Source organism: Phasianus colchicus, unplaced genomic scaffold (genome assembly GCF_987193195.1).
Source record: "Phasianus colchicus unplaced genomic scaffold, bPhaCol1.hap1.1 HAP1_SCAFFOLD_48, whole genome shotgun sequence".
Classification (NCBI taxonomy): domain Eukaryota; kingdom Metazoa; phylum Chordata; class Aves; order Galliformes; family Phasianidae; genus Phasianus; species Phasianus colchicus.
Genome location: NW_028325226.1, coordinates 846,376 through 865,249, shown reverse-complemented (window position 1 = coordinate 865,249; position 18,874 = coordinate 846,376). Strand labels below are relative to the sequence as shown.

Below are 18,874 nucleotides of genomic sequence, written 5' to 3'. Positions count from 1 at the left end.
AGTCCCGGGGCTGCGCCGCGGCGCTGGAGCAGCGCGGGGCCCCGCTCCGCTTCCGCGTGGCCGCGTCCTCGCGTCGCCGCGTGATGACGTCACTCCGCGGGGAGCGGGGACGGCGCGTCGCTCGAGCAACGGCCGCGCCGGGGCGCTGTCGCTATGGAGACGCCGCCGCGCATGCGCTGTCGCCGCGGGGACGGCTTCCCGCGCCGCAAGGAGGGGGGGCGCGCTGTCGCCGTGGCAGCGCGGCCTGCACGCACGGCCTGAAGCCCGAGTGGGGCTCGAGGGGCAGCGGGGGGCGAAGAAGGGTGGGGGGGGAACGGAGAGCCCTCAGGGATCTCCTGGGGAGGTGGGGGAGCGACTGGGGGAGGGCAGAGCTCCGGGGATGGCGGCTGTGAGTGGGGCTGTGGGGTGGGACATCCGCAGGGAGATGCAGCCAAACAGGGGGATGTGGGCAGAGCATGGAGGTGTGGGAAAAGGAAGACGGGCATCTGGACATCAGCGTGAGAGCCAGGCTGATAGGGAGGGAGCGAGGGAGGGAGGAATGGGAAGAAAGGGAGGGAGGGAGGGAGGGAGGGAAATGGAAAAAGGGGAAAAAAAGGGGACAAGGGAAAAGAAGGAAAGGAAAGGAAGAAGGAGAGAGGGGAAGAGGGGCAGAAAGGAAGAAGAAAAGGGAAAAAGTCCAGAGCTTGGCCTGGGTGGTATTGCAATGTAGAAGGGCTTCAGGTATCTTGTTAGGTGCACAAGAAGGAGTTCATGCAGCAATAAATGATATTGTGTTCATGTAGGTCAGAGTGGTAGAATTGAAGCAGATGGAGAGAAGATATGGCACCAAAGTGAAATACTGCACAACATAAGACGATGTGAGCTGAAACCAGCGTGACTTCCTGGCTTCCCAAATTGCACTGGTTAAAGAAGTTATTTGTGGGGATGGTGTGTGTAATCGCTGTATGTATGCATCCTTCCTTGTAGTGTGATTGGACTGTGGAGATGTATCTCTAAGTATGAAAGGTCAAAGGTGGTGAGGATTAGGATGTGAACATCATAATCCTCAAAGGAAAAGGGGGGATTGATGTGGGGTGCTCTGTTCAGCAGCAGGGATTAGCACATCAGTTTAAGAACCAGCGCATGAGTTTAGCAAAAGGAATCCATGAGTGATCGTTCTGAAACTTTCAGCTTTAGTGGGAGAACAGCCTTGTTCCTCCTCAATAACTTTGCATGGGGACACAAATGAATACTTCTACCTTCTGCCTCCATGACTGTGCCTCACGAGAAGCACCAGAGTCCCAGTAGAATACTTTTATCTTTTGCCTCAACACGCGCGAGGACATTTTCCTCAGGTCCCACATACACTGCTAGGAAAAAGTGGCTCACTATGGCCTTATCAGCCGCTTCGCTCGGCAGCCAGTAACGTCTGAGTGCGAAAACACAATGCGCTGATGGAACTGCATGTTAAGCTCTGCAAATTGCCACAGCGCTGCGTTCCTGCCAGGGCTGCTGTCTGTGTGCAGGGATAGGATTAGGAAAGCCAAGGCACAGGTGGAGCTGAACTTGGTGTGGGATGTGAAAAATAACAAGAAGGGGTTCTACAGGTACGCAGGCAGAAGACAGGCCAAGGAGAGCGTTCCCCCTCTGATAAATGAGGACAGAGAACTGGCTTCCTCAGACATGGAAAAAGCTGAGCTGAGGTGCTCAATAAGTGTCTTGCTTCGGTCTTCATTGGTGGTCAGGCTCCTCCCCATGCCTGCCAGGACCTGAAGAGAGGAAAGTGGGACTAAAGAAGGCTTCTCTGAGAGCTGCCGCTGCACGTGCAGAGGTGAGTCCTTGGTGAACACAGACATGGCTCTTGTTCTTCTCAGCGCCTCCGTCTGTCAGAAATGAAAGAGATTGCAGAGTCCCAAGGGAAATGGTGTCCTGTTACTACACTCACTTTGTTTCTTTCCAGTCCTCACACCTTCTTCTACTGTCCTCTTCTGCAGTTCCTTCTTCACTGTCCTCTCTCCTCTTTCTTCATGTGCTCTCCTTTTACTGTTCTCTTCATAGCACGATCTGCTCTTCTTTACTGCTCTTTTCGTTTTCTGCTCTTCTGTACTCACTTCTCTTCTGCTCTTCTCATTTGCCACTTTCCTCTCTTACCGTCTCTTGTACTTCTGCCAGACTTCCTTTCTCGCTTTTCCTCTTCAGCTTCTCTCCACTTCTGCTTTTGTCTTCTCTGTATACGCTCTGTATACGCTAATACCTCTTTTGCTTTTCTCCTTGTCTGCTTGTTTTTCTTACCTACATCCTTTTTCTTCTTCTCTGCTCTTCTTTCTTTCTTGTCTGTTCTCCTTCTGCTCTTATCCTTCTCAGCGTCTCTTCCCTTTATTCTCTCCGCTACTGCTCATCTCTTTTGCTGTCTTGCCTGTATCCTATTGTGCTTTTCATCTTCTGCGCTTCTTCCTTACCGGTATCCTTAATTTTATCCTCTCTTCTGTTCTTTTTCTCTTCTTCTCCGTGTCCAATGTCTGCATCACAACTCTGTCAGAATTAGTTTTGGGGTGGAAAAAGGTACCAAGGTACATAGGTTTGTACAGTAGAACCTCCTACACTTTGCCTGAAAGGTGATCCAAAGGAGCCCTCAGGAACCAAGACCACAGAGGAGCTGCTTTTGAATGGAGAATTTTCCAGAGTTCCTTCCAGTCGTTGCTCAGAGGAACTGAGGTTTTTATCCTTGTATCTCTGCAGAAAAGCAGGGTGGAGGGAACACATATGGTGAGGTGCTCAGGTGAAATTGCCCTCCTTGCACAAACAGCCTGTTTGTGTCCATGTGATGCACGGTGAAGAGAAGCCTGCTGTTCTGTGAGTAAGCCTGCCAAAAGGGAGTTCTGGCCTTTCTGGCAAGTCTCTGAGGTGAGGTCTTTAGACAGGCTGGTTGTTTTGCAGGGGAAATGCCATTTCAGCTGTTTGTTGCCACGCTTGGTTGGTGCTTGTATGAAAAACATTCATCATCTAGACAAGCAGTGCTCTAGCACCAGGGAAGGGAAAAACCTCATGTACATCCAGTCTTCTCCATGAGCCTTATGTTGCCTTTCCACAGAGTCTCTAAATGCCTGTGGAAATCACGGGGGGTGGGGGGGGCAAGGGGATGGGGAAGAGATGAGGGGCAATTTGTGCGCATCCTGTGCCCACGGAGCAGGTATTACCTACAAAGAGCTAGGAACCCTTCACGGCATCCTGGACTTGTTTACTTTCCTTGTTTGAGTGTGATGGTTTTGTAGGTACTTTGTGCATTTTAAGTAACTGTCAACTCTGCTGAGACAACAGGCGTCCTAGAGAGAGCCTTGCTGTACCCTTTTTGTTCGGGCTGTTTTATTCCCTCCTGAGATTAAAAGGGACTGTGGTCTTGCTTAGCAAAGGGAAGCGTGTGCATGCTTCCAAAGCAAAGGCAGGTAGGTGCGTGCTTGCTTAGCAAAGGCAGGTAGAGGCATGTGATGCGAAGGCAGATGGTTGCTTGTGAAGCCATGTCAGGTGGTGTGTGCGCTTCAGTGCTGGTGGGTCAGAGTTGAAGATGCACGAGCTGTGTGACAGCTCTGAGAGTGGGATGGCCAAGGAAGAAGCCTATGGTCCTAGCCCCCTGGGGAGAGAGTGAGATCACTAAAGGGAGGGAGGATTCTCAGACTCTGAGGGGTCTAGAAAGGGAGCTGAAAGGTTTGGGGCTCCCTTGCTGTGCTCTGCGCAGGCTGTGGCAGTGCTGGGGTTTATTTTGGAGTCAGTCTGAAAACAAAATGAGACAAGGGGGTTTTCTGTGCAGTTTGAAGCCCTGCAACTCTGCTGCCGGGGCTGCAGCCCAGGGTAGGCACCCTGTCCCCACAACTGCTGACCACGTTCTTTCCTTCTCTGCAGTGACCACGTCCAGCCCTACGAAGACACTTTACATCATGTCGGACACCAAAGTGTCTGCGCTGACCACGTCTGTGATGGGTGAGGCTACCTCAGTCCCTCTCAAACTGCCAGGCATCCAACCTTCCTCCTCCGCCAGCTCTCCTCCTAGCCCTGTCACCTTTGCCACCTCCCCATGTTGTGTCGTGTCATGGAGATCTGTGGTGCTGGGGCAGGCCTGAACTCCCCTCCCTGACAGCAGACGCGTTTCTGAAATCTCTGCTCATTTCCTCATCCTGCTGGCTCATTCTGTATTTACAGGTTTGTGTCCTTTACTTTTCTTGGGTAATTTAGGACTGGTTTAAAGCAGCTGTATTTGCTATTGCCTTTGTCTGCAGTTACCCTTGTGGGTGATGGTGATGGGATATACCCTTTTGGGTTAGGTTTTTATGGAACGGGAAATGGTGGAATCACCATCCCCAGAGGTGTTCAAGGAGTGTTTAGGTGTTGTACCGAGGGATGTGATTTAGTGGGAAATGTTGGACTAGATGATCTTAGATGTTGTTTCCAACCGTGGTGATCCTATGATCCTAAGGTTTACACTTGTGGATTGTGATGAAGTGTTAGTGTTTAGTGCTAGAGCTAAGTGCTGAGGGTAACCCTTTGGGGTTAGGGTTTCATGTTACTGTTTTCTGTTAGGTTTAAAGGTTAAGGCTTAACACTTGATGTTAGTGATGGTGGGGGTGTGCCCACCTGGTTGGGGGTTTATGGCTTGTCCTTTTTGTTAGGGACAACAGCAGCACTTTTGAGATGGGAATGAGGGTTAAGCGTTAGCATTTTGGATTAGGGCTGAGGAGTATCTTTTGGGGTGAGTGTTAAGGATTAGCCTTTTAGGTTAAGGTAAAGGGTTAAGGGTTGTCCTGTGGAGTTAATGCTAAGGGATGCTGTAGTGTAAATGCTGAGACATGGCTTGAAACCTGATTTTTCACCTGGTAGAAAGGCAGGGCCAACCCAGAGCATGCAATGTTCCAGAATGACAGAAGGGGTGGAGCCAGGATCCACCCCTTCCCAGCCCTCATTGAAGGGTTGGCAGTGTAGGCAAAGGAGATCCCTGCCTACCTGAATCCTTCTGAAGATAAGCAGCTTCTTGCCTTGATTTCTGTGCCCACGGCTGTTGCCTTTGAGCAAATTCTCCCTTGCTGCAGCCTTGGACCTTGCTCCTCTGCTGTCATGGCATGAGGCCTGGCCTCATGGGGTGCAACCCTGCTGACTGATAGATGTGTTGGTTTGGTTGGGGGTGGATGCCGTAGCTAATGGCAAAACCATTTCCTTAGTGCAACTAAGGAGGTAAGTGAGAAAACAAGAGAGTCTTGAGAGGAAAGAGTGACTGATGGCAGCGCTGTACTGGAAGCAATAGAGAGGCTGACAGTGGCTGTCGGTGGCAGTAGAGCGATCCGAGTCTGTGTCTAAATGGTTCTTAGAGCTGTGTCTGTTCCTTGGAGAGGCCAAACAGTGTGGAGGTACTTGTACTCACAGTTGTTTGACTTAGGAATGAAGTGTTTCTCAGCTCATGCACCTGACAGCGTTGTGTTTGCTTGTGCAGCTTTGCTTTGTGCATTGTAGAGCTGTCAGACAGATGTGGATTCATTTGCCACTCACTCAGCAGGAATGAGACTAGTAATACTTTCTGTAAATGCATTTCAGTTGAAAAAATGAGTTTGTTTTGGCTGTAGAAATGGTGTATTGGAGGGATTTTGGTGGATGTGGGCTAATAGGACAAGGATTCTATTGGCAACTGCTTTCTGTGACATGGAAAGGCTGTACTTTATTTTAGGGATGGAGCATGAGATTCTATTGACTCTTATTGAGAAAGGGGGAAATGGAAAGCCTCTGTGGGTAAGAATGTTTTGTGAGCTGTAGTTTGGGTACTTTCATCTAAATAGGACTGTGTGAAAGGGTGTGTGTGATGGAGGAGAGAGAAAAGTGCCTCGTGTTGACTGTAAGGAAGGCATAATGTTAGAGCAGTGGAAAGGCAAATTTAAGAAACTGTGCTTGAAAACTTGAAGTTAGTGGCTGGCTGTGCTAAAATCTTCTTCCAAAGAGTTGCTCTTCAAGTATTTCCTGCTTTCTCTCTGCGAGAAACTGACGCCAGTGGCCTTCCACTGCAGCATGGCCGTGCGGAAAGGCTGGGGAAGAAGACAGAGCTGGAGAAAGCACCAAAGAGAGGTACAGATACATAACAGGCATCTGGACTTGATGCACTGTCTTTCTGCCCAGGCTTTCTGTTTGTTCATTGCTGGGACAGTTCTCTGCAGTTTGCATCCCAGCTTTCTCCCAAGTCCTGGCTGCACAAAAATGCAAGCATTCAGAGGAAAAGGAAAAAGCAGAGGAGTGGGCTTCTGAGAAAAGAGTTGAGGGGGAGCGTGAGGAGCTTGAGGCAGAGTTTCAGAAAAGTGGTGATTTCACTTAGGATTGCTCTGAGATTTCCTTGCCCTGGGTTATGATTGAGTGTAGCTATTGGTTTCTTGGTTCCTGTGTATGCATTGTTGGTAGACAGATTAGTGTGTGGAAAACACAGCTGAGAATCCGGGACATGGTAATGTACCAAATGGACTGAACTACTGGAAGGATTGTGGGAATGAGAAGAGAACCTGGATTTCTCTTGCACAACAAGCCTGTATCAGCTGTGTCTCCTTTCACTGAGCTGAACGCACGGTGTGTGTGAAGCCTTCTGATGGGAAACCCACGGTCCCACAAAGTGGGTGTGGAAACGAAATGGAGCTGAGGTGCATCTGTGTGCTGAGTCATACTGCTGAGGACAGAGAGGAGCCCCAGCTGAAAAAGCAGCTTTGGTAAGAATAGTGGTGAAAGTAGGAGTGGGTATGGAAGGTTTAGACTGCTCTTGGAGGAAAGGTGAAAGTTTCAAATGTTCTGCAGATTCAGTATGCCTTGGTGTGCCACATCTGCCTGCCCTGTCAGCACTATGTCAGGCTTTTTTTCCTTTCCTTTTTAAGGTAGGAAAAACAGTTTCTGGCTAGGAGAAGAAGAAATGCAAGTCTTCCCTGCATTGCTCCTTGGGCAGTGGGTGCTGATGAGCAGTCCTTGTATGAGAATAACGTATTGTCATTTGATCTCTTTCCATTCCTTCAGCAACTGGGGTGTTGATGCAGCTGCACGTATCTCCTGTTTTGTCCTTCTGCTTTGTGTAAAAGAATAGTATAGTATGCAATCTCTGTGTGAAATTTTCTTAAAGTATTTTACTTTATTTGCCCCTAGGAAGCAATGGCTTGGAAATGATGGCAGTGTCACCCAGCAGCCCACACAGTGACCTGATGTCTCATTGCTTGCATCTGTTAAAAACCACCACGATGAGAAAAGAACGTTTGCATGGATTCTGTGCTGACTGTGTCAGTACAGCCCTTAGGAGTGGTGTGGACATGGCATGGCAGGGAGAAGGGAATTCCCTTCTGATGGGAAAGTGCCCGAGGAGTGTTGACATCCCGTGTGTTGGTGCCCCATGCCCACCCCATGCCCCACGCACTTCTGAATGAGCAGCACAGCTTTTGTGTCATTCAGCCACCTGTGGCAGAGCAGATCAGGCTTTCTGCAGGCGTCAGCAATCATCCCATCGCTTTCTGCCTTATAAGGAGTTGAAAACCTTTTCATTTTGGAATCCTACTTCCAAGCTTAACCACCTCCAGTGAAGCAGATGTCATTTTTCTTGTATCCTTCAATTCTGAGTCCATATTCTCCCAAAAGCAAAAGAGTTTGGAGGTAACCACCAATAGTTAAGTGAGTGATTTCAGTATGTATTTCTGATCGTGACAATTACTTCAGTTTAGAGGTCACAGTTAATGTACTGTGCCTGTTTTAATTGTGACCAAGGTTGTAGTTGTAGCTGACTTCCCAAGGCTGCAATACGTGGTGGTGACACAGCCGTGGGCTTCTGCATTTGCATTAATCCCACATTTCCTTGCAGGTCAGCTTGTGCTGGAAGTGGACAGTATCAGAGTGTGAGTGAAGGTCAGTGCAGGAGCAGCTGTTGATGGGAGTCCAGGCTAATGAACTCTGGAGCATCTCCCAGTACGGTACCGGAGGAGGCAGGAATGCTGTTAAGGAGCTCCTCAGCAGGAAGGTGGCTCATCCAAATGCTTGCTGACAGTTTGAAAGCCCAGACCCTTCCAGCCTCCACCTCAGAGGCAACATCTCCTTTGTCCGATCATGCAGCACCTGAGCAAGAGGGGGACCTGAGCTGGCTACACAAGAGTCATCTTAACTTCTTTGTTATTTTACTTCAGATAACTCCATTGGGTGACCCTGCTGTTGGTTTCTTAAAATTTGGATTACGTCTGATGGAGGCCCAGAAGTGATGTGGGCACTCACAGAGGTCACAACTGTTGCTGGGGTGGGAGCATTTGTCCCACAGCTGGTGAGCAGAGCTGGTGCTGCACGCAGAGACTGGGCTCTGGGCCTTCCTTGAGAGAGATCGCCCTGTGAGAACCCGTCAGAAGCACTGCTGCAGCACGTGCATGAGCTGGGCACAGCTCAGGCTGAGCAGGCCGAGTGGGTGAACTGGGTTTGGTGCTGGGTGGTTGCTGGGAGGTGTCTCAGAAGAAAAGCTGGGCTGGGGTGGGCCCGCTGTGTCAGCCCTTGTCCCAGCTGGTGGTGAGAGCAGGGTGGAGGCTGATGGGTGCTGCCCACTGTCACTGCTGCTCTTACCATGTGGCACAGCAGTGCTCTGGTGTGTGAGCTGGGAGGGAGAAGGACAGCCACTGTGCCTGGCTAAGGCAGAGCTGAGGTCTGTTGAACACGTGGATCGTACCAGTGCAGCTATATACAAGTAGGGGTGGAAGACAAAGGGAGTTTTCTTCATGACAGCAACACCAGCCACTTGCTTCAAGGTGTATAAATGTTGAGGAGATGGAGAACACTTGCTGTCAGAAATCATGGCAGCTGTACAGAATCTAGTTGTATTTTGGGGATGGTTCTTGTAACCAGTTGATTTTAAGACACTGTCCTACTCAAGAGTACTTTAGAGTGCATGATAGAAGAAAGCTGGGAAAATGCTTCTCCTTACTATTTTTCACTTGCAGATTCTTTCTTTAGGGATTCTTTCCAAAAGGAGATTTTGGGGATTGAGGCAGTTGAAGAAAGAGTGAAGCCAGGGGGCAGTCCCTGTGGAGAGGACCCCAGGAACTGAGCTTCCCCACCACTGTCTCAATGAGAAGACAGACGCAGTTCCCATTCCTGCTCTGCATATGGAAAAGTATGGCTGGATTTATTTGTTTGGGTTTTCTTCCTTTCTCTCATTTTGAAGGGGAAAAGCTGGAGCAGGGGGAGCACTACTGGTCCTTTGTTACCTCCATAACCGGTTGGATTCTGCATGTGCTGCAACAGGACAGCATTGCCAGGCTCCTTAACCTGCTGGGGCAGGGTGGGAGCAAAGAGCGTGAACTGCCCTCCTGCCAGCTGCACCTAGTTATGGTTTGCCAGGTCCCTGCTGCCCTGAATTTCACCTGAAAGGTTTGTTCTAGCTGCTTGCAGTAGTAAAATTTAGGGAAGAAATGGAAGTCAAGAGCTAAGGCTCTGCACAATAACTTTGCGTGGATTGAACTGTGGCACCTGAAGACTGTTTCCTGAATAATGCTGGCATTTTGCAGGTGTGTTGGTTTAACCCACTGAACTGATGTCTGTGAGCGCCAGTCTTCTCCACCTGAATAGTAAGAAAGCTGGGATATGCCCAGAAATTGCAGCAGTTGCTGTGAATACTCTCCCAAATGTTTGTTTCCTTTAGTGGTAGCTAATGACTCAGCACTGTGATATCCTGTCTCTGGCATGATCTGGAACGCTGCATCTCTTTGCAGATGTTGGGTGCCCATTTCCATGGACCCTCCTTTCTTTCTCTCCTGAGAAGCAGCACAGTGCGGTTCCCTGCGTTAGGGAGCAGCAGCCAGCAGGCTGCCAGAATGCCAGCTGGGCCTTGCAGCGCGCAAAGGGACGTGTTGGGGATGGACCATCCTTAGCACCACGCAAAAGTGAGTCTCTTCAGTCCTCTGTCATGAAGTATGGAAGAATGCATTTTAAGTATTACTTCTGAGTGGGTGCAGGACTGTAGGGATGTCAGGTAACCATGGTGGAAGCACTGGGGAGGCCGACAGCGGCAGCTGATGGCAGCAGTGTGACAGAAGGCCGTGTATAAGTGGTGGTGCTCAGAGCTGAGTGCATTCCTGAGAAAGGCACTCTTGAATTTATGGCGTTTTCTTTCACCTAGTGATATGTAGAAAGTTAGTGAAGAAAGGAACAACAAGAACAAAAATACCCTACTGCAAGGGCAACTGCATTTGGATATTTACAGCATGCTAGAGCGTTATGTGAGAACCAAGAACTCCGTGACCTGTAGGATGCAATGTCTTCTGAGAGATTATTGGAGGACTTTGTGGACGGAGATGTGTTTAGCTCACTCTGCATCATCTACACTGCCTAAGGAAGTTACACTGCAGTAAGAAAACCATGCTCTCTGAAAGCACAGTTTCCCATTGAGAAGAATTATTTGGCTGACCACCTTGGGGTCAAACTATAAAGTGGATTACAGGGCAAGTACAAGGGGCGAGACAAAAACGCCTAAGGCATGGTTTATTACTTCTCAAAGTAGAAATTAAGAAAGGGTTAGCTGAACTTCTCCCTGGAAATGCCTGTTAGTTTTGCTGGAATCCTTAGTGACTAATTCAGACAGACATCTGTGCTGCAAATGTCTGTAACTGTATGGATGAAGTTTATGATCTGCACGTCCTGTAAAGCTATAGCTACATTGTCTTTGATTTTTACTTAAAAGATTGCAATGTCTTACCTATGCTATATGAATTGCAAAGCTTGCCTGCAAGCTGGATCATCCAGCAGCTTTCACACTCTCCCTTTGTGGAAATGTAATCAACTCATTCAATAGTGGGATCATGAATGAGTCCAATGAGAAGGCAGCATCAACAGTGAAAGTTTGACTATAAACTGAAATAATGAATTACCATGGTTGAAGCTGAACCAGTAGTCCAGTAATAGTTCTATGAAGTCTCAACACCTACCAGATACTTTCTAATGAATTTAAAAGATTCTTAATGCTAACTTCATACTGCATGAGTTGGTTCCTTTACACAGGTTGGTTCTTCCTTAACTTATTCCATACAGGTTTTAGTATCACTCTAGGGATTTTTTTGATAGAAAAGGACTTCTTGAAGGTTATCACTTGTACATTATGCTTTTACATAATGTACAGTGTGGATTTGTTCCTAAGAAAATTGCATGAACAAAACGAGGAACAAATAAACTTTCATTTATTTCTTTCAAATTTTTTTTTTTTAAATATGTATTTGCTGACCAACTTCCACACGGAGCTTTTGATCTCCTTGTTACAGCATGTAGATCATGGGATTAGTCAAGGGAAGACAACAGTATGGAAAAGAAAGGTTTCCCAATGGTAACCTTTGCCATTGGGACAGCCTCAGAGGGTAGGACATATATGTAGACAGCTGGGCCAAGCATGACAAAAACAATGATGATGTGGGAAATGCAGGTGGAGGTTATTTTGTTCTTTGTTTTGGTGTGTCTGGAGCTTCAGCAAGAGGATTATGTAGGAGATGAGGAGAAGTGCAAAGCACATGACAATGACAACTCCATTGTTGAGGAACATCAGAAGTTCCGCCGTGTAAGGTCAGCACAGGCCAAGTTCGCCAACTGACGCACATCACAGACAAAGTCGTCCAGGACGTTGGGGCCACAGAAGGGGAGCTTGATGGTGAGAGCAAATAGAATGATGCCATGAATGAAGCCACCGCCCCACGAAGCTCCAGCCAGGGCACAGCATACAGTCCTGTTCACAAGCATGGTGTAGTGGAGAGGCTTGCAAATAGCAACGTAACGGTCACAGGCTATGGCCAACAGCAGGAAAGCTGCTGCTGCTCCCAGGAAGTGAAGAAACAAAGGCTGGGTCAATCAGGCCTTGTAGGAGTTGATCTTAGGATTTGAGAAAAAGTCAGCCAGCATTTTGGGTGGGGTCACAGAACAGTAGCAGATATCCAAGAATGCCAGATTAGCCAGGAAAAAAATGCATGGGTGATCCCAGCTGGGAATCCCCCTGAATTGTGAGAATGATAAGGATGTTGCTTGGGAGAATTATGATGTAGAACAGGAGGAAGAAGAAGAAGGGAATTGACTGGACTTTGTGGGATTGAGACAATCCTAGCAGAATAAACTCTCTAACTACAGTTTTCATGCTCCATTTTGACTCTTGCAAGCCCTGAAAAACAGACAGCAATAAACACACAATGTCAATATGTTGCAATATTTAAGCAACTTAGGCTACGCTTAGGCTACTGAAAATGCACATCCTGTGACCATTACCTGGTTTTATGGAGGACCACATCCCTGTATGTAAAGGAACATCAGATTTATTGGGCCATACCATACGGCAGGCCGCCATTAACCATTTTATTATTGAATGGTTTTCATCATTATATTGATTACCTGCATATAATCTCTGTCTAAGAGCAGGATGGACGGTCATTGTGGCCAATTTGGCTATTTCCAGGCCATTCACCAGAACACTTTCTGCCCCAGAATCCCATAGTCTTAATAACCAAGCCGGCACACTTTCTCTAGGTTTCTGCCTGAATCGTTGGACTAAGTCCATCAGTTCTGTTGCCGTGTACGGTTGGGCTGTTACGTGCAAGTGGGTTTGAGCGGGGGGCCACTGATCAGGTGGCACCCCTGCTGGTCTGTCCTGTACCTTTTTTGTTTTTTGAGATATAACAGGACGGACTTCTAGTGCGTCCGTCAAAATTGGGGATTCAAGATCCGATTTAGATGGTTTATTTTCCTGATCAACACAGTCCGTTGATTCAGGAGCCTGGTCATTGTTTGTTGAAATACTACGAACTTGACCTATTGGAAGACGTAGAATTGGTTTTTTTTCCTGTTAATAGGCCAAGTTCCTGTTCTAACTTTTCAATACGATCTTTTAAAAGTTCATTTTCATTCACTGAAGTATTATTCCTTATTTCGGCATTGTTTAAAGCATTTAATAGTGGCCATGCCACTGTAGAAGCAGCTAATTGTCTTTCTCTAGTGACTAATATATCTTTGACTAGTCCCTGAAAGTAATCCACTAGGCGATATGGGGAAACGTTTCCCACAACACTTAGGGGACCCCATTTTTCAATGATAGTTGCCAATTCATAATAAGGGGATCCCGCAAATCCTGGGATCTGCCCTGGAATTATCTTATCTAGGGGGGTAGTGTTCTCCCCCTTGAACCATTTACAGAAATTCCAAAGAAAGGACATAGTGTAAGTTTCAGTATATTCGGCTTGCCTGCCTGGCTTGCCAAGTGTATAATCAATGAAAGTTATATAAAGGAATATTATATAATTTAATAATATTAAGATGTTATAGTAATGAAATAAACAAGAGAGTTAGGCACAGCGAGACAAAGAGAATAAATAGAAGGCTCACCCGTGTCGTGGGCTCGCTCAGGAAAGACCAGTGGAGTAGATCTTCCAAAGAGAGAGAGAGAGATCCTTCCCCACTGGTAGTCAGCTCTTGAATGGGTCTAGGAGAGTTGCAGCCAGGCTCCACCCCTTCCTGCAGCACAGGTGAATTGCTTTCACCTGTGCTCCCAGGGCTGCCTCATTGCTCGCCTCAGGTGACTAATCAGAGGTTCAGGCCGTGACTCAGCAGTTCCCATACACTGAAGTAATCTACCTGGACTTGTGCAAGGCTTTGATATGGTCTCACTCCACATCCTTATCTCTGATTTGGAGATACGTGGATTTGAAAAGTGGATTAGTAGCTGGCTGTATGATTGCAGCCTGAGGGTTGTGGTCAGCAGCTCTGTGTCCAGGTGGAGGCTAACAATAAGTGGTTATATTAAGGAATCCCTCAGGGTTCCATCTTGGGACTGCTGTTTTTAATATCTTTGTTGGTGATCAAATAAATTCTTCACTGTGGGGGCTGTCAGGCACAGGAAGAGGTCCCCCAGAAAGGTTTTGGATTGCCCCATCCTTTGAGGGATTCAGGGCCAGGGTGGATGTGGCTCTGGGCAACCTGATCTACTGCATGACAACCCTTCCCATGGCAGAGAGGTTGGAACTGTATGATCTTTAATATCTCTCCAACCTAAACCAGTCTATGATTCTCTGAATCTAACTCAGTTCAGTTGGTCAATCTGGGACCCAAATAAATATCTGTATAAACATGCCAAGGCACCCTAACAGCCTAACACAAGTGCACGTGGCTGGCACAGGATGGATCCCCTTCCACCCCAGTGCAAGGAAAAAGGATGAGGAAAAGCAGATAGGTTCTCAACGCCTTTTTTACATCTGTCTTTAATAGTCAGGCCCGTTATTCTCAGGGTACTCAGCCCCCTGAACTGGAAGACAGGGTGGGGAGCAGAATAAACCCTCCACAATTCAGAATAAAACAGCACGTGACCTGCTGCTCCACCCGGGCTGTCACACATCCGTGGGATTGGACTGGATCCACCTGAGGGTACTGAGGGAGTTGGTGGACGTGGCATCCTAGCAGCCCTAATCAATCAGGGAGTTCCCAGGTGACTGAATACTTGCTAATGTGGTGCCCATCTACGAGAAGGATCATCCTGATGTCCTCCTATGACTACATACCCACCTGGTGGATGAGATGCTGTGGGTGGAAGCTACCTGGACTGGAGCAAAGCCTCTGACACCGCCTCCTGTAGCATTCTCCTGGAGAAGCTGGCAGTCCATGGCTGGGATGGGTACACTCTTTGCTGAGTAAAAAACTGCTAGGAGGGCCAGGCCCAGAGAGATCCAGATGGAGTCCAGTTCTGAGAGGCGTTCCTCAGGGGTCGGCGCTGCAGCCTGTCCTGTTCAGTGTATTCACTGACGAGTCGGATGAGGGAATTGGGTGCACCCTCAGTAAGTTTGCAGATGACACCAAGTTAGGAGGAAGCGTCCCACAGACGGACTGAGATAGGCTGAATGACTGGGCTGACTGCAACTGCATGAGCTTTAAGAACGTCAAGAGCTGAGTGCTGCTTTTCGGCTACAGAAACCCCAGGCACCGTCACTACAGGCTTGGGGCAGAGCGGCTGTAAGGCTGCACGGACGAAAAGGGTCTGGGGTGCTGGTGACAGCCGGCAGTGCCCTCCAGTGGCCAAGGAGCCCAATGGCAGCCTGAAATGGGGCAGTCAGGAGCGGGGATGCGATCGTCGCTGTGATTTGCCAGTGGCCCCAGGGGATCTAAATTGCTAGCGGTTGTCCTTGTCCCATCAACTGCAGCCCAGCCCAGCCCAGCCGCTCCCTACAAGAAGACATGGCGGCCCTGGAGTGTATCCACAGAGGGGCACCAAAGCTGGGAGGGGTCTGGAGCGCAAGACTTAACGGGGAGTGGGAGAGGGAGCTGGGATGGTTCCGTGTGGAGAAGAGGAGGCTCAGGGCAGACCTTATCGCTCCGTCCAGCTACCTGGAGGGAGGTTACAGCGAGATGGGACCTCTTCTCCCAGGTAAATAGCAATAGGACTACGGGGAATGGCCTCACATTGCACCATGGGAGGTTCAGATTGGATAGTAAGAAAAGTTTCTCCCAGAAGGGGTGGCGAGGCATTGGCACAGGCTGCCCAGGGAAGCGGTGGAGTCTCTGGAGGTGCGTAAGGAAAGGGTAGCTGTGGTACTTCAGGACAGGGTTTGTTGGGCAGTGTTGGTGGCAGGTGGATGGTTAGACTGGATGAGCTTTCCAACCTTAATGATTCCGTGATTCTCCTCTCAGTACCTTACGTTCGCAGAAGTAGCACTAAATATACTGTGGATCTTTCTAAAGTGCAGAAGGTTACAGTGAGCTGTGTCTGTTCCATAATGTTCTTCCATTGGCTCTGGAGCATCGTTCTCCAATTGATGTGGATCCAGGGTGGATCCAGGGTGTCCCTTAAGGAGACCTGCATAGGCAGGAAGAGCAGTTGCTTAATCTGACACTGCATGGACAACGTGACTGCCCATCTCCCCAGCCCTGTCTGCTTAATGCCACCTGGCACTTGCCTTGCTTTTCCTTACATCAGACTTCTCTTCTAAAGTCTGCACTGAATGTTTCAGATCCTTTGTAGCAGCTGCCACCTGCTCTCCTCAGAGGACACGGGTGCAGAAGGGTTTCTCTTACGTTTAAACAAAGAACAGTAAGCGTAACAAAGCGTAACACAGGTTACCAAGAAATAGAACGTACTCCTCAGCTGTATGCCTCCACTGAAGTTCTCCTTCCCAAAAGATGACTGTACAAGAAATATGTCACGTACATAGATAGGAAATGATAAATATTAATATGAAAGGCATATTAATTAAACAGTTAGCTGGCTAAGGACACAGTGAGACAAACTGCTAAGGAGGGACAAACATTAGCTCCCTGAAACTCAAAGAACTGCACTCATTAAAAGGGCTATAAATGATCAGAGATTAAGGGGAGAGGAAATTGGGATAACAATAGAAACTGCAAAGGTTGAGACAGGCAGCTGGAAAGGTGGCTTCCAACGTGGTCAGCCTAATCAGGGCAGGTGGAAATACCTGTAAAATGAGGGCAGTTACATGCACAGAATGAGAGAGAGTTGTCAGTGCAAGAACAGCGGAAGATTGGTATTTCTTTCCATACTGTGAATATCCATCCTGAAAGGTCACGTTTTCTCATGATAGAAATTCCACTTATTGTGTGCGTGTTTCACTGACAGGATTGAACCAGGGCAGCTCATGAGGAGGTGCTGAGTGTTTGAAAAACACTGAAGATGACTTCAGGTTTTCAAGCAGAGCTCCACCGTGTGACCACAAGCAGCCGGTGCCATCTCGATAGGCCCTGGTGTTCCTGAGGTACCTGCCTGGGACTAACAGTTGTCAGAGAGAACCTGCAGGAGACCAGAGCCCTTTGGGACTGCAGATGGAGCCTGGAAGGAGAGCCCCAAGGGATCTGATTGCTAGCAGTTGTCTTTGTCCCTGTACTGCAGCCCAGCCCGGCACTAAATCCTCCCCCCCACAATAAGACAGTGGATTGCTGGGGATGATCCACAGTTGAAGTGGCCACTGGAATCCAAGAAACTCTTCCTGGTTCTTAGTAGATATCCAGATATCCGCGAAACGTCCTGGATTATCTGTGGCAAACTCAGACTGAAAGAGTCGAGTGCAGGTCACGCCAAGTAACTGTGGTAGAATCCATTATTTGGGGAGAACATCTCCTTCCAGCTAGGGAAGTTAAGTGGAACAGTGTGAAAAGATCCATCCGGCCAATCCTCTGAGTAAGGGAAAATCAAATGTATTGTGCTATAGTGGCAGAAGGCAAACATTATTGGACTGTGCCTCAATTTACTAAAAGCTGTCTAATCCACTTAACCCATGAGCAAAAACAAATGGTCTAAGCGGAGTGAAGGACACTGATTTGTGACGTAACATGAGGAAGACAGTAGATTGCTGATGTAAGAACTGTCATGCTTGTGCCCTGACCAGTGCTGATTATGCTGGAGTAAAAGCCTCAGGCCAGCACCAGTGTACCGAAGGCCCAGGGGAATGACTGCAGATTGACTTTGCAGGACTCCAGCCCACGACAGCTCAGAGCAACAAATGCATCTTGGTATTAGTTCCTTTTTGCAACGGGGCAGTAGCCATTTATCCCTTCACAAATGCCAGTGCTGAGAAACCAAAGGCTCTACAATATCGTTCATATAACTCTATGTGTAGAGAAAATGGCTTTGATCCAAAAAGCTAATAGTATAGACAGATAACAGAGAAGGCAGAATACCAGAAGGCATGCCACAACAGCAAAACGACACATCAGTGACAATGAGCTTGTCTTTCTCTGTTTATTTCAAATGTGTTTTTTTCTCTCTTCTGCATTGATTGCCATATTGTAGAAAGGATTGAAGGGAATAAAAAGCTAAATATATTAGAATATATAGAATATATAGATAGATAGATAATATATAGATATAGATAGATAATATAGATAATATAGATAATATAGATAGATAATATAGATAATATATAGAATATATATATTAGTCAGGAAGAAAATGAATGTAAGCAACCTCAAAAACACTTCTTTATTTTTTGCATAAGCTTGACTTAGTAAAAGGTGCTCCTTTTCTGTAGGTATGAAACAACGGATACACCAGGAAATTTTGGCTGACCTCCCCAGATCACAGCCTTTAAAGGGATCATTAATTGCAATGGAGAAAGATTTTGGTGGGCTACATCAAGGGGAAAATGAAAAAGCTTTGTTAGGATTATAAAGCACCAGGACTACAGCACCCTCTTATGGCTTCAATTCAAATGCACTGGGTGCCCTGCCACTGGCTGGGAGGGCGGGTAGAAGGCAAGGCCAAGTGAGGAGGAATTGAAGGAAGAATGGAGGGAGGGATGGAGGGAAGAAGAGATGGAGGGAGAGGGAAGCAGAGGGCAGGGGCTGCAGCTGCCCCACAGGGAGAGTGCAGGAGGGACAGAATGCATCCAAACGGCACCAAAAGGAGTCAGAAATTGTGCTGAGGGCTCCAGAGGACACTGGGTGCTACCTCTGGTGGGCTGTCCCCCCCAGCGTCACTCAGTGCCATCTCCTCGACTTCAGTACTGTGTTCAACCCACTGGATATCACAGAATCGTGGAATAATGGAGTTACTGCAGGGATAATGGGTACACATGGACAAAAGGACAAAGGGACTGATGGATGCAAGAATAGAGGGACACACAGACGCAGGAGCTTTGCTGGCGGTGTTTATTGGTGTTTCTTTATGGGAAAACAGACTGTGTTCTTTCAAAGATCTGGTGGCGATATGCAGGGATGATCAAGTCCTTATGGAACATGGTGGGGACAGCACCAGTGTTTCATCCTGAAAGTCAAAGTGCAGGCGGTGACCTTATGGTCACTTTATTTGGTCTGTATGGCACCAGAACCCTTTGTGTTCTTTGGGTGACCTTATGGGGTCCTTATGGTACCACGACGATCACCTGCACCTTACAGGGATGGCACTGTT

At 47.9% G+C, this 18,874-nt stretch overlaps 1 long non-coding RNA gene across 16 annotated transcripts; it reads left to right on the top strand.

The window, feature by feature from the left end:
* Nucleotides 1-559: 559 nt before the first annotated feature.
* LOC149911990 (uncharacterized) lies at nucleotides 560-18,154 on the top strand. Of its 16 annotated transcripts, XR_016462563.1 has the most exons (7): nucleotides 560-1,810; nucleotides 3,877-4,173; nucleotides 7,129-7,626; nucleotides 7,832-9,118; nucleotides 9,764-9,887; nucleotides 16,589-17,478; nucleotides 17,997-18,154. It is a non-coding gene; the product is annotated as an uncharacterized LOC149911990 (long non-coding RNA). The 16 variants fall into 16 exon arrangements; XR_016462568.1 differs by lacking the exon at nucleotides 16,589-17,478; XR_016462561.1 differs by lacking the exon at nucleotides 17,997-18,154 and having other exon boundaries at nucleotides 16,589-17,717.
* The last annotated feature ends 720 nt before the right edge of the window (nucleotides 18,155-18,874 follow it).